This window comes from Drosophila santomea, chromosome 2R (assembly GCF_016746245.2).
Source record: "Drosophila santomea strain STO CAGO 1482 chromosome 2R, Prin_Dsan_1.1, whole genome shotgun sequence".
Taxonomy (NCBI): domain Eukaryota; kingdom Metazoa; phylum Arthropoda; class Insecta; order Diptera; family Drosophilidae; genus Drosophila; species Drosophila santomea.
In genome coordinates this window covers 12,685,359-12,698,375 of record NC_053017.2, presented here as the reverse complement: position 1 = coordinate 12,698,375, position 13,017 = coordinate 12,685,359, and the positions used below count along the sequence as shown (strand labels likewise).

The following is a 13,017-nucleotide window of genomic DNA, read 5'->3' as shown; positions in this document are numbered from 1 at the left end:
AGATGGGCAGAGGAGCAGATGGAAGGGACCCAGGGTTGTCATTTGGCCTTTATGGCAGAGTATTACGATTATTACTGTTGGGGTTTGTGTATGCATTATATGGAAATACATTCGAAATTATCAATGCAGGTAATTGCAGCTTATCAGTTATGCTTATGGCTTAGGCGACAACGACAAATGCCGCCAATGAGATATGTATAAATTGTATACACTCGCATACGCACGACCAACGCCCTTTTTATCAATACGAGAGCGAGAATAACAACAAATGTTATTATAATATAAGTTAGTATTGTCGTCTGGCAGGCAGGCAGGCAGGCATTCTCGGTAATTGCATTTCATCGATTTTTATATTCTGCACACCCCACAACCGCCGCCTTGCATCACTGGCGACTCCATTGCCATTGCAGTTTAGTTTCGAGTAAATAATCACTAAGTCGTTGGCTGTCCATTTGGCAAAGTGGAAGAGTGTCAAATATGTCATAATACTTATCTAAATTGCACACAGAAAGCCACGAACGAGGCGATTCGGATCCAACTGCATCCAACTGGCAAAGGAGGCTGGTCGGAAACGCCTTAGCCAAGTTCGACAGCCTTTTAAATATTTATCGTTTAGGATATTTGCCGCCCACTTGAAGCTAAGCCCACCCATGAAGCGCCCTCTTACCAAAATGGCAATTGGATCCAGATCCAAGTGCTTCATTCGCATGGATATCTGCTGTGTTTGTGCCAGGACAGAAATTGATTTGTAATGCAACCGATATTATTGCGTTTTATTGCGATTGCATTGGCACAAAATTCTCAGCCATTGCCAATTGATACGAATACGGATTTGCATTTACTTGCCTGCACTAATATCGTCGGCAATATGTGATTATTGCGGCAATTACGTAGTGTTTTCGGGGGGAAAGCTGTTCAATAAAATAACACTCTGTCGTAGATGGAATTGGATAATGCCCTAATGTGTCTATATACTTAGCATAAGTGCAATTGCATTTTGTCGATCAAAATGCACGAGAAAAGCAAAAATAAATTAACTCAAAGTCACGCAATATGCTGGTAATTATAGCAATATTTATCGAAGGTATTGTTCAAGTGCAATTTGAAATGAAACTGCTAAAGAAAGTTAATTAATATCCACATTCTAATTATGTTTTAGTATTTAATGATCTTTTATAATTCACGATTGCAAGAGTGGATAAGTCAAATCCACTCAAACAACAATTAGACATGTGTAAGAGTGTAAATATCTCATGCCATTCAAATCAATGCATTTGCTTGTTTGACTTGCAAAGTTGTCTAATTGCTTTTTGTCATTTGCTAATATGGAATACTAAATTACTTAAATTATGCATTAAAGTGCGCTGGCTGCAATGTAGCACCCTCGATCGATCTGCCCATTCCATGCGACACCTATCTGGAAATTGAAAACAGTAGCCGGCCACTGGGAAAATTCCCATTCCACATACGCCCCGGGGAGCTATTGATTTTGCATATTAGCAGGAGGTTACAAGTTTTCTCGACTCGACTCCACTCGGCTTTCTCGGGCGAGCCAAATTGAGTCATATTTGCCCTGCGGACAAACGAAAGCCATACAACTGCGATGGATGCATCAAAAATGATTCGATGTGGACAAGGCCTCGTATCTGTATCTGTATCTGTAGCTGCATTCGTATCTCCGCATTTGTATCGTCTTCCCGGTCGAGTGACTATCTGCAGTGCAATCAAAGTATTGTGTGTTTGTTTATTGAATTTGGGTCTCTGTTTGTTTATCTAATTTTGGTGTGTAAAATGGAGCTGTCCGTCGTAGTGCGGACCTCGATCGACCAGAGAGCAAATGCCGAATGCCTGACTGTCTGCATAATTGTGTGCTTAACGCGTGCGTTTCTCTCCGTGCGACAAAGCAAACAACTGCACTGAGCAAAAACAACAGCGAGTTGATCGAAATACAATCGGGGGACTGGGGCACCAGATTGCAGCCAAGTCGATGCAACTGCCACGTAGCTTTTTTTTTTTTGCCTCCACCACCAACCCAACTCCTCATCCCATATCGGCAGCGGGCACGAATCATATTATCAGTCAGCCGGCAAGCAGCGTTGTCCAAGAACAACAATATCAGGCATTCGATAGACTCAATGCCCTGTGTTTGAATAGACGACTTGTGAAATACCCTCGCAGGTACAGATGAAACCCATTTCGAAGTCATAAATACCAAAAACCCTATTTACGTTAGACTGCTATCGTACCTCCGATGTGCGAAAAATAAATATCTGATCTTTTTTAAATGGGGCTGTTTACTTCTGATATGTGCATGTTAAAACAACCCATCCTCTATAATAAAATGTAAGGAAAACTTGGCGTTTCCGATTGATACATTTAAATGGTAGACTCCTAGTTCATCGTAGGGCATAATCAAAACCCAATGCAGTTGCAGTGAAACTGATTTCAGTACTTCTCGAATGTGCCGCCCCCTCACTTTTGTGTTCTTAACACTCGGAAAGAAGTAACTTAAACAGTCAGAGTGTCGTCTCCCATATCGCCCATGCAGTAATGAGTTATGTACGCGATCTTATCCGGAGGAAACCCAGTTATAGTTATGTAGCTATGCGAGTATAGTTATATGCTCAGGGCAGTCAGTCAGCCTTAATGGTGCCGCGAGTATATACCCAGATATATAGCTTCGATTCGAGTGGCAGACAGACGTGCGCCCGTAATCAATGCGTCGACACATTGGGGAAAAATATCGAAATCAAAATCAAAATCGAACACCGTATACCGTATATGGAGTATGGCGACTGTCGTTGAGCCAGAAAACCAAACAGTTTGTTTAAGTTCACTGCTGTTTATTTATACATAATATGTTGTTGTTATGGACGGAGCATAAATGCACACAATGCATATCAGCGGAAATGCGCTTAAACCAAAATTGTAATACTCTTGAATGGAACGCGGTGAATATGAGCCGCTTTGCTCGTGGCGGCAGGAAGTTTGGAAAAATTTAAATCACATCTTGATTGGGCTTATGGTATATGAAAATTAAATTTATCGAAGGGCTTGCAGGCAGTAAATCGAGCCGGAAATGGGCCCAAGCTAATTTAAAGGTTTAAAAGTTTAAGTAAAAGAAAATATGAAATCCAGTTGCTTTAATAACACAACTAATTTATTGGGCAACTGATTAGCTTAAGCATGTAAAGATTATTGATTAGGTTTTATTATGCCATTTATCAACTGATCAAAACAGATATATTTCCGAGCTATAAACGCATTACTGATTATCCGACAGTATGACTGATAAAGCGTTAAGCCATCGGCTGCTTCAATTTAATGCGATTGTGCGATTGTGCAACTTGACCTATTCTCCAATAAAAATATATATATCCATTCATTCTTAATTTTTTAATATTTTTTTTTGTAGTTACTGCACCTCCGCCATCCATTGCACTGTTGTAATTATTGACACACTTTGGAAATGCAGTTCAGGAGAGCCTTGCAAATAATAATGAAAAAACTTTCGGGCGCCGCTCATACGGATGGAGGGCGTTGGCGAAAGGGGGCGTGGCGGGTCAATATGTCACAACTGGTGCAGATTCCGACTATTTGTTTATGGAACGTGAATAAGAGTCGGCGGCATGAGGGCAAAAATATCGCAAACAACGTCTGTTGGCCTGCAATTTTCATTTCATTGAAACATAAATATTTAAAAATAATATTTACGCGGGTCCAACGATTTGTGCCAGTTATTCAATCGGTGCCTTTTTGTTGTCTCCCCCCAGCCCGCTTCCCTTTTTTTCTCCCCGTGCGCCATGATAACAGATGGGCTTGGTATTGGCCCGGAACTCCGACAAAATTTAACTAGGGTGAGAAAAAAGCCGTGCAAACAAATAATGGTTGGAAAGGTGGGAGGCCGGGCAACAGCTTGTCAATTGTATGGACTGACAGTTGGTCCGACTCGACTTTGGGCGGTGTATCTTCTGCTATTTGGATTTATTGTCATCATATAATGTTGGAAAGTTAAAGGGAAAAGCCGCCTCGTTGCTCCAAGTTGACACTTGTTGCGTGCTGCATGCTTTTCCTTTGGAAAAGCAAAAAAACTATTGGACGTCTAGGGTTTTAATGACATTTCCTTGAATGAAGCCACGCCACCGCAAATTGCGGAAACTTTTGCGGCAACTCGTGATTTTATTGTCCCAAACAGACATCAAAGGGCCAGCAGAATTGCAAAGACAACAGAGATCAAAGTCGCAGTTTTGGATCTTTGGAATGGGTATGAGTCACACACCTCCAAAGACGACAAACAAGCCACAAAGTGACAAAAATGAGCGCGAAGACAAAATGCCAGCGCAACTTTTAAGTGGAAAATGCGCTCGCCGGGGCTAATGGCACAACAAATACTCGTACCACTAAGTAAATATGTAGAATTGTGCATAATAATGCTAATTAGCTGGGAAGACTAGGAAAGCGAAGAAGAATTGTGTGGGGCCCCAAGTTCCCCAAAAAAAAGGGGGCGGCACCTGGCACTGGCAACGAAAACGGAAATAAACAATAAAAGCAAATTTGTGTGACAGAAATTATTTAATAGCTCAATTTTTATGACCCCGACGAGACGCACACACACAGGCAACAGGAAGGAGCGCCACCTGTCGTGAGTTCCGCGACTCAGCCGTACGAACGTGCTGCGGTTGCAGTTGCAAGCAGATGGAATGCAGTACGGTACTCTGGGCCAGGGCCCATTGATTTGGAATCCGCTTTAAAGGAAAATGAAAAATTAAAAATGTATAGGCCGAGCTGCATGCTCGTCTACCAACCAACATGTAAAGCTGCAGTTTCCGCTGGGAATGTGAATGTGAATGTGAGCTATGAGGCCATTGCTTACTTCCGCTTGTCAATTCGGGTTTTGTGGTTGGAAAGCGGCATTCAGAGCTGACATTCATTTTCATAAGCGCTCGATCGTGGAGGTCTCAAGAATTTCACTTTAAAATTAATTTCGTTAAGATTTCTGTTCACAATTAAATGCAGCATCTGGTGCGTTGAATGCGGGCGGGGAGCTTAAGACTTTGAATACCGGAAGTTTTCCATTAGCTGGCTAATCATTCGTTATGGTCGGGAATTGGGAAACGCTTTTTTAAAACGATAGTCTTTGCTATGAAGTACAGATACCTAATCTCCGAAGATTCCATTGCTGACACCCTTATGGTGTTTGCATTGCAGCTAAGTTATCTATGAAACAGCAGCAAATTAAGCGTGTCTTATCGGCAAATTGCAGTTGTCAGTTGCGGCCAACAAACAGCAATCAAGCAGCACATTGTTTGCATTCTTGCATTTATTTTTCCGCTGACATCTTCTAATTGGTTTTCCCACTGCAACTTGGAAAATCTTATCGGTGCAGTGCACTGATTACAAGGGATTGAAGCGGCGAGTATGAGGAAATTCTTCAAGTGCCTTCATTGGCAATTTGACGGTAGTTGTTGAGTTGCTATTGATTTAACTAATTTGTACATCGAAAGGAAAAGTGAAAGAAGATTGAAGGCACATAAATCACGGGTATAACTAAACGAAAAAGATCTTATAAACACACACATCCCTTTGCCATGAATGAACTAGAATCATCAGTCATAAAACCTCACAAATCCGACGGCTGCCGAATTACACACATTAGAGTGCCAGCTCAGCAATATTTTTCAAAGGATATGAATTCGAGCACGAGACAAACAATGCATTTATTTATGTTGGGCGACTCTTTCGATTGCATTTCGATTCTCCAGACTTCATTATGGCAGTATCTCCAGGCTGAGATCGCTCTAATTGCTCCGCTGACCACGAAGGCGTTTCACTTGAGGCCTTTTATTTGGTTCATAATTATTATGACAATGTTTCGGGGCCGCTGGCCGGTATGCAAACAAAACACCCGGCTGAGGTGCCAGTAGCCAGCTGGCCAAGAAAAGCCAAGCAGCTATGCATTAGTAATCAAGTCGAAATTGTATCTGCGACTGGCTGCACTGAACAAAAATTTAAACGAAGATCAGGCTAAACGATGTATACACTGTGCTGAAAGGCCAACAAAAATTGTATTTTGAGACAAGAAGTGATGTAATAAATGGGTCCAAATAAATTCAAACAGAAAACAGATATTGTAGGAAATTTAAAACTAATTCATGGGATTTTAGTGATTTTTTTCACAGTGCACCAGTGTGTTCCGGCTGTATGTGTGGCTTTAGTGGGCGTTGTTCAGAGACGGACCCACCTCAATTGCCGCCGCATGCAATCTGCATCTAAATTGATCGTAATAATTATTGTTTCTGCCCGTTGCCTCGTAGCTGCTGCGTTAAAAGTAGCTCAAGTGGATTGGGGATTTCTATAGACCAACAATGGACTGGGCTGTTTGCTTTTGAAGTCCGCAGAGCTGAGCATTTTGAAAAGTGAAATTTTTCATTAACGCACAACCACAAAAACCAAATACTGCAGACCCGGTGGCACGTAGTACATGTACATGCATACATATGTACATGTAGACATGAGTGTATCTTCTAGATAAATTCAATAATGAAAAGCAAAAGCTGGAAAAAATAACATTCCGTCTTGGTTTTCATTTCAATTGAATCTGTGATTGTTGCCTTTTAACGTTCGCCTTTCATCTGTGTGTGTTTATCTCGTTCTGGTAATTGCTCTCCGCACCGATTATTGGGCAAGTTGCATTACATTTTGCCTTTCGGATTGTTTGGACATCTTTGTGGCAGCTTCTGTGCGATGGAGCCCATCGCATAAAAATCCAAATGTGATGCTGCTGCTGCCTGCGAGTCTGGGGCAAATTTCTTGGAAGATTCTCAAGTGATTTTCCATTTAAATGGGACTCTCTCTCTGCCTAGTGACCCAAATATGCTATCCCTTGCGCAGCAGTGATTTATGCGAATTATTCGGCAGAATATCATAAATTTATCCAATTTAATTGATGGGAAATCTATAAAATATCTTGCCTTACTCAGATAGATGTTGTTCAAGTGGATGCTGCAACTCTGGGAAGTGGGTTATCCAAGCGTTTGCCTCTAATTAGTGAGGCATTTCCTCCATTTGCGATTCCGTAAATCAATTGCGGACTTGAGATATATAGGAAACATTCTTTTACGTTTTAGTGCCCGATAAGTACAACATGTGGCCAGGAAATGCCCCATAACACGCGTACGTGGCAACATCCCCGATTTCCCAGATACATTTCAATCATTGCCAGCTCTTCTGGCGCGCTGTCATCTCTGGCCATATCCCATAGCCCATAGCCCATATCCATATCGCAATCTCGATCTAAATCGGCACCTGTCGAGTGTCTAATCAGGCATTAATCGCCGGCATGCACGTACGGATAGGCGGGCGGGCCATCCAATGTAACCACATCATCGACGTCCAACAGTCACTTCTAATAATGTGCAACGCGGCGCATAATTGCACGTACTGCATTTTCCTTTGAAGTGCAGCAGCAGCAGAAACAGCAGTTGTTGCAGTTGTTGCAGTTGTTGCAGTTGTTGCAGTTGTGCCAGTTGCAACATCGTCAGGCAGAAGATACACTTTTGCCAGAGCTTAAGATACATTTCAGCCTCGCATTGTGCATAAATTGCCCTGACAAATGCGAAAGAGCTGGACAAACTAGTTGCCCCGTTGACGTGCAACTCCACTCGACTCGACTCAGGTTAATTTCCCTGTCCAGAGGCGAGGGCCCTCCTTTTTTTCCAGGTGCTGCTCCCAATGCGATCGCCGTTCGATACGTGTGGAAATTGCTTTATAATTACCACGACAATTCCCGAGTGGAGTGCCCCTTGTTACCGCCAAACGAAAAGGAAATTCGCGAGCTGTGTGTCAGTAGTTTTGCAGGAGCAGAAACTGGGGAAACAACGACATCGTAGGAATCACTGCAATTTGCAATTGTACAGGTGGAAATTTATTTTCGATGGCAAGTGCGATAATGCCGGGCCATTTATTTTCACTACACTTCGATTTCGACTCGGGAGTGTGCGATCAACCATCTTGGCCGGCATATCCTGGCACAGTCCTCGAATTTACTGCACCTGAATGCTGAATGCATTCAGCGTTTTGGCATCGTGACACTGGTGACATTGAGGGTGGGACTTGGCTCAAAGTCCCCGCAGTTTAAAAGTTTAAAGTTCACCGATGCGGTCGGTCAGGGACATCGACATGGCCACGAACATGTCGGACTGGGGCAACTGGCCAGGATGGATGGTGGATAGTGCTCTTAAGCCCCCAGCTCAGCACCCAGCTTTAGTTCCAGCTCCGTGCTCTGTCTACGCGCTGTCAATGTGCTTGGGTTTGATTAATTACAAAAGCGCCGCGCACCAACAACATGCAACAAGAGCAGTAACAGCAACAGCAACAGCAGCATCAGCTCAAGCTCGACCAACAACAGTTGACACTCGCAGCGAGGGTCGCTTGTAAGGTTGTGCTACTCAATCATCAAATCACTCACTCAATTACATAATTAGTTTTTTTGTGCAGATAAGCGGACACATTAGTTACTGTTTATAGGGAACATAAAACGCTGCATAGTTCGTTTGGAATAAACCTAAAATCAATAATTCATCTAGCTCATCAGCTTTGCGTTTCAAATCAGTTTCGCTTGCTTTTCGCTACCTTTTGGAAAACAGCTTGCACATATCGATCTTAATACTCGCCAACCGACCCGGGAACATTGCATGTCAGCGGCTCCTATTCCATATAGTGCTCCGGAGCTCCAGCTGCTCTCCTCCTGCTGCTGGCCCGCATGCCTTGCTACCAATGTAGTTTACGCCATTTTACACCGCTTGACAAATAAACTAAGCCAGCTTCAGCTGCGACGTTGACTCCAAGGTAAGCTGCATTGACATAATTAAATTAATTTACGTGGCAACAACTTGCGATGTCTAATTGGCAGCGGCAACATATGGCAGTTACATGCATCTGCTCTCTTACCTTGCCGCATTGATGGGAACGGCAATCTGCAATCGGCAATCGACAAAACGGTCTTCCATCCATTTATCATGGAGGCACAATTAAAATGTCACTCGGTGTCACCGCAGATTAGTTATGCAATTGTGTAGCATTCCTTATTTCTGATTATTTTCAGCGTAGCAGCGTAGCAGCGTACCTTTTATTGCGACATATGCAGTGGGTCAGTGCACATAAATCATACGCACTGTTGTCAGTCTTGCGACTTTGACTTGAAGTTCCCAGCTGCCGGCGTGTGTGACTTCATTACTTGCAGTGCACAAGCATCTGGGAGTTTGCTCGATTTGCGCTTAAATCCACAGCTATCTCCACTAGTGGCTCCAACTTTTGCCTTCATTCGCGTTTAACGTTTGCGGCTAGAAAACTTTTCCCCTTTTTTCAACACACACACTCCCTTTCGACGACTTTGACATGCGGCCACAACCGCGTTGCCGTTGCCGTTGCCGCTGTCATCCGAATTCCGGTTGCGGATGAGTCACGTGGGGCAGCAAATTAAATTTGCTAGACGAACAGGTGAAATGCTTTTAAGCTCCAAGCCACTTCAATTAAATTCTTCCCGTTTGAGCAACTCGAAGTGGTGAAATTGCATTTAAAGCTGGGTGTGGACCAAATTAATTAAACAATATTCCGTTAATTAGTAAATTGAATAATTTCTATTATTTCGTTGGAAACTGGTCAAGCTATTTGATGCTCCAAGTATTTAAGGCTTCATAAAATTCTATTAAAAGAAATGCTATGCAACTGTAAGAAACGGAGAGCTTCCAGGACTTTGCAAAAATTCCATTGTAGGGCATAAATTTGTCGTCACAACAACAGCATGAGGCTAAAATCGGGCGGCTGTCAGTCAATGTTGGCATTAACATTCCCGAGATTTGCAATTGCTCACTCAAAGCCACTATATTGGCCACAGAATGGCTATTTTGGCCAGGGAAGAAAGCAAATGCAACTGCAACTGCAGCTGCGACTGAGGTGATGTGTGTTACCCGACGATGATTACTCAGAGCGGTGGAGAAAGTACGCTTCGCCACAGGGAGTGATTAATGCTCGGGGGAGACGAATTAAATCGGATAAAATCGTAGCTGGGAGGCGGCCTTCAATCACCTGATGACCCAGTTGAATGCCTGACACTTGACCACGTAGAATGGTTAGACATGGCTCGGGAATTAGCATAAATCAAGTCAAGCGACTAGACCTTGACACTTTACACAGCGCTGCTCTAGAGAACTAATTGAAAATGCCAGCAGCCAAAAAAAAAGCAGATTGAGCAACTGATTTAATTCCATTTTTTTTCTATTTTTCTATTTTGCAAATCAAACTCAGCACGCACAGTCAATCTGAGCCGACAGCCGAGTGAGGCGAAAACTGCATCTGCGCGATACATAAATACATATTTCAAGTGGCTCGGCGACAGCTGGTTATTATAGATTCCGCGGCCGATAATCGCATATCGTATCGCATCGCCTGGCCCCGAAAAGAAACTGCAAGCTAATAAATCTCTTGACGGCTGGCAAGATGGCATGAAGTCGATTCGACTGATGGTTAATGCCGCCCGATCGTTATTGCCGACATGTGGGTGGCTTTTGACAGGCATTTTAACACTTGCGGCCGCCCTGTCAGCGCAACTCAAAGAGCGAGTGTTTATGACATAACAGTGCATCGCTGTTGGCCAGCTGCACTTTAATTGCGGCCTGCTGCGGCCACAGTGGCCACGGCTTTTTCAGCTACAACTTTCTTGCTAGCCCAGCTATCAAATAGCCCACTCATGATCGTCAATCGTTTTTGGCCAAATGACCGGCGCACGTTTAGCACATCAGCATCAAGGAGCTCCCAGCAGATGGGAGCTGCTGGCTCCGCAGGATCCACCTCTCCTAGATGGCCAGCACACGCATTCAGGTAACGCCTCCTCAAGGTCCCCACCCGCACTGGCACCCTCTGCTCTCTTGGCCAAAAGCAATTAACAATTGCAAACGCTGAAACGCTGGCCGCAATCGTAATGGCTACCATACTAGAAATGACCATAGTTATGGCCATAACTGTAGCTGACGCAGGAGGCTCAAAGGGAAATAAAACCACTGCGATTACAAATGAATGTAATTGAATATGGGTCTGTCGGATAGAAAGTAGCTTAATACTCTACCGTAGAGCAAAATTTATAGATAATGCCTGGAATCTCTATGGTCTTTAAAGAAGATCTTGAATACTATTACGTAAGTCTCTATGAATAAATTTAAAAGTGTTTTATTTCAGTAAGCTGATATTACTTTCTAGCAAATGCAGTTAGGCACTAACATCATTTCCCGTTTTCAATCCACATAAGGTGCCACTTCAATTTGGAGCTTGGAGAACTTGGCCAGCATCAGGAGCCATGGAACCTCACAGTTGTTCGGTAATCGGTAATCGAGCAGCGGCCAAAAGACTGATGGACAGTTGGTCTTGAATGCCGTGCACAGTTTGAAATCCATTTATCAATTTATTGTGGGAAAATGAGCACATGCAATCGATGTGGAGTGCTCCAGTGGCTCGCACGGTATGTAAATGGTAGCTGGAAAAATGAAATCTCCGATTGCACGCCGCTGGATATGATCCCAGGCGATTTTCAACCATTTCCTAGGAGTCGCACTTAATTTGGCTTATTAATTTACCAGCTGGAAGGCTCCCACACTCCTTTCGCCTCTGGTAAATGCGGCAACGGAATGAACTTTTCGCGTTAACTTTAGGTAAACCAATTTAGCCGGCTGCCTTGACCTGAAAAGTTGGCCAACTGGGCGGGGCAATTGAAGATCGTCCTTTTCACTTTCGACCAAATCATAAGTTTGGCGGAATGCAAACTTCTGGCTGACAGTTGCTCCACATGAGGCCACCCACATGAATGCGAATGCGTGACCCTTTTAATCTTCCTGTCCGCCTGGGATCTTGGTTCAAGGCCTGGCTCCATGCACTGGAAAAAAAAACTAGAAAATCCTGCTTAAAAATGATATTTATTAAGAAGTCATTAAAATTACATAAAAGAGTGTAAATCTAATTTGTATACCATTTTTAAGATATATTTTTCCATATCCGTAAAAACCAAAAATATGGCTCATTTCGCTTATATATTGTATTTCAATTTGATCTTGATCTGATTTCCCTGTGTAGACAGACAGATACAATTCGAATAACTCACAAGTTTAGCTCGCAGATCGCGAACGTCTACAACTTTATTGAAAGCATCGCCAGTTGTATTTCGACGCTTTTGTTCGCTTATCGTTCTTTAGCTTTTGGCTCTGCTCCTTCTTTTTTACCCTTATTTTTTTTGTATTTATCGGGGGGGCGCTCTTAAGTAATTTATTGTGTATCGGAAATTTTGAATTTGCATGCAAAAGCCATAATTCTTAATTTACTCATTCCTCAGCATTTATTATGAATGCCTGACTTTGGCTCTGACTTCGACTTTGACTGCGGTTCCTTCTGCGGCTGCTGCGTGTGACCACAAGGCGGACCCCCAATTAACTGTCTCCGGCGTCGGCGTTTCAGTTGCAGTGTGTGCACTGAAAAGAAAACTAATGGCCAAACCAATATTTACCTTAAAAAGCAGACATGCATTGCGAGCACTGGTCAGCTGGTGTATCTACAAGTACAATGGTAGTTTCAATTAAAGTGCAATGTTAGTTTCAATTCAAGTGCAATGCTAGGTTCACTTTAAGTTCAATCGTAGTTCAGCACAATGGTTGTTTAAATTTCAGTACAGTGGTATTTTCAATGCAAACAACCATTTTTCTTGGCCAACATTTTATTTTTTTCCGTGTTTGCAGTGCTTTTGCAGCGTTTAGCTACGCATCGACCGCCATTGTTGCTGCTGGCTGGTGGTTGTGAACACTTTCCGTTTTCTTAGTCGGCAATAAAATCAAATTCACACTAATTGCTATGATCAGACACAGTTATAAATTTTTGAGTGGTTATTTGTGGCGTGGCCAGCTCTTCCGCTCTTCGGTTTCATAAGCGCATCTGCTGCATTCGCGGGCATTTAAATGATGATCGCCGGCTGCAGCTGGG

The 13,017-nt window shown here is 43.1% G+C and overlaps 1 long non-coding RNA gene across 3 annotated transcripts; it reads left to right on the top strand.

Moving 5' to 3' along the window:
- Positions 1-8,599: 8,599 nt before the first annotated feature.
- On the top strand, positions 8,600-12,007 carry LOC120445470. Of its 3 annotated transcripts, none has more exons than XR_005615746.1 (3): positions 8,600-8,847; positions 10,306-11,192; positions 11,254-12,007. It is a non-coding gene; the product is annotated as an uncharacterized LOC120445470 (long non-coding RNA). The 3 variants fall into 3 exon arrangements; XR_005615747.1 differs by having other exon boundaries at positions 8,912-11,192; positions 11,303-12,007; XR_005615745.1 differs by having other exon boundaries at positions 8,912-11,192.
- The last annotated feature ends 1,010 nt before the right edge of the window (positions 12,008-13,017 follow it).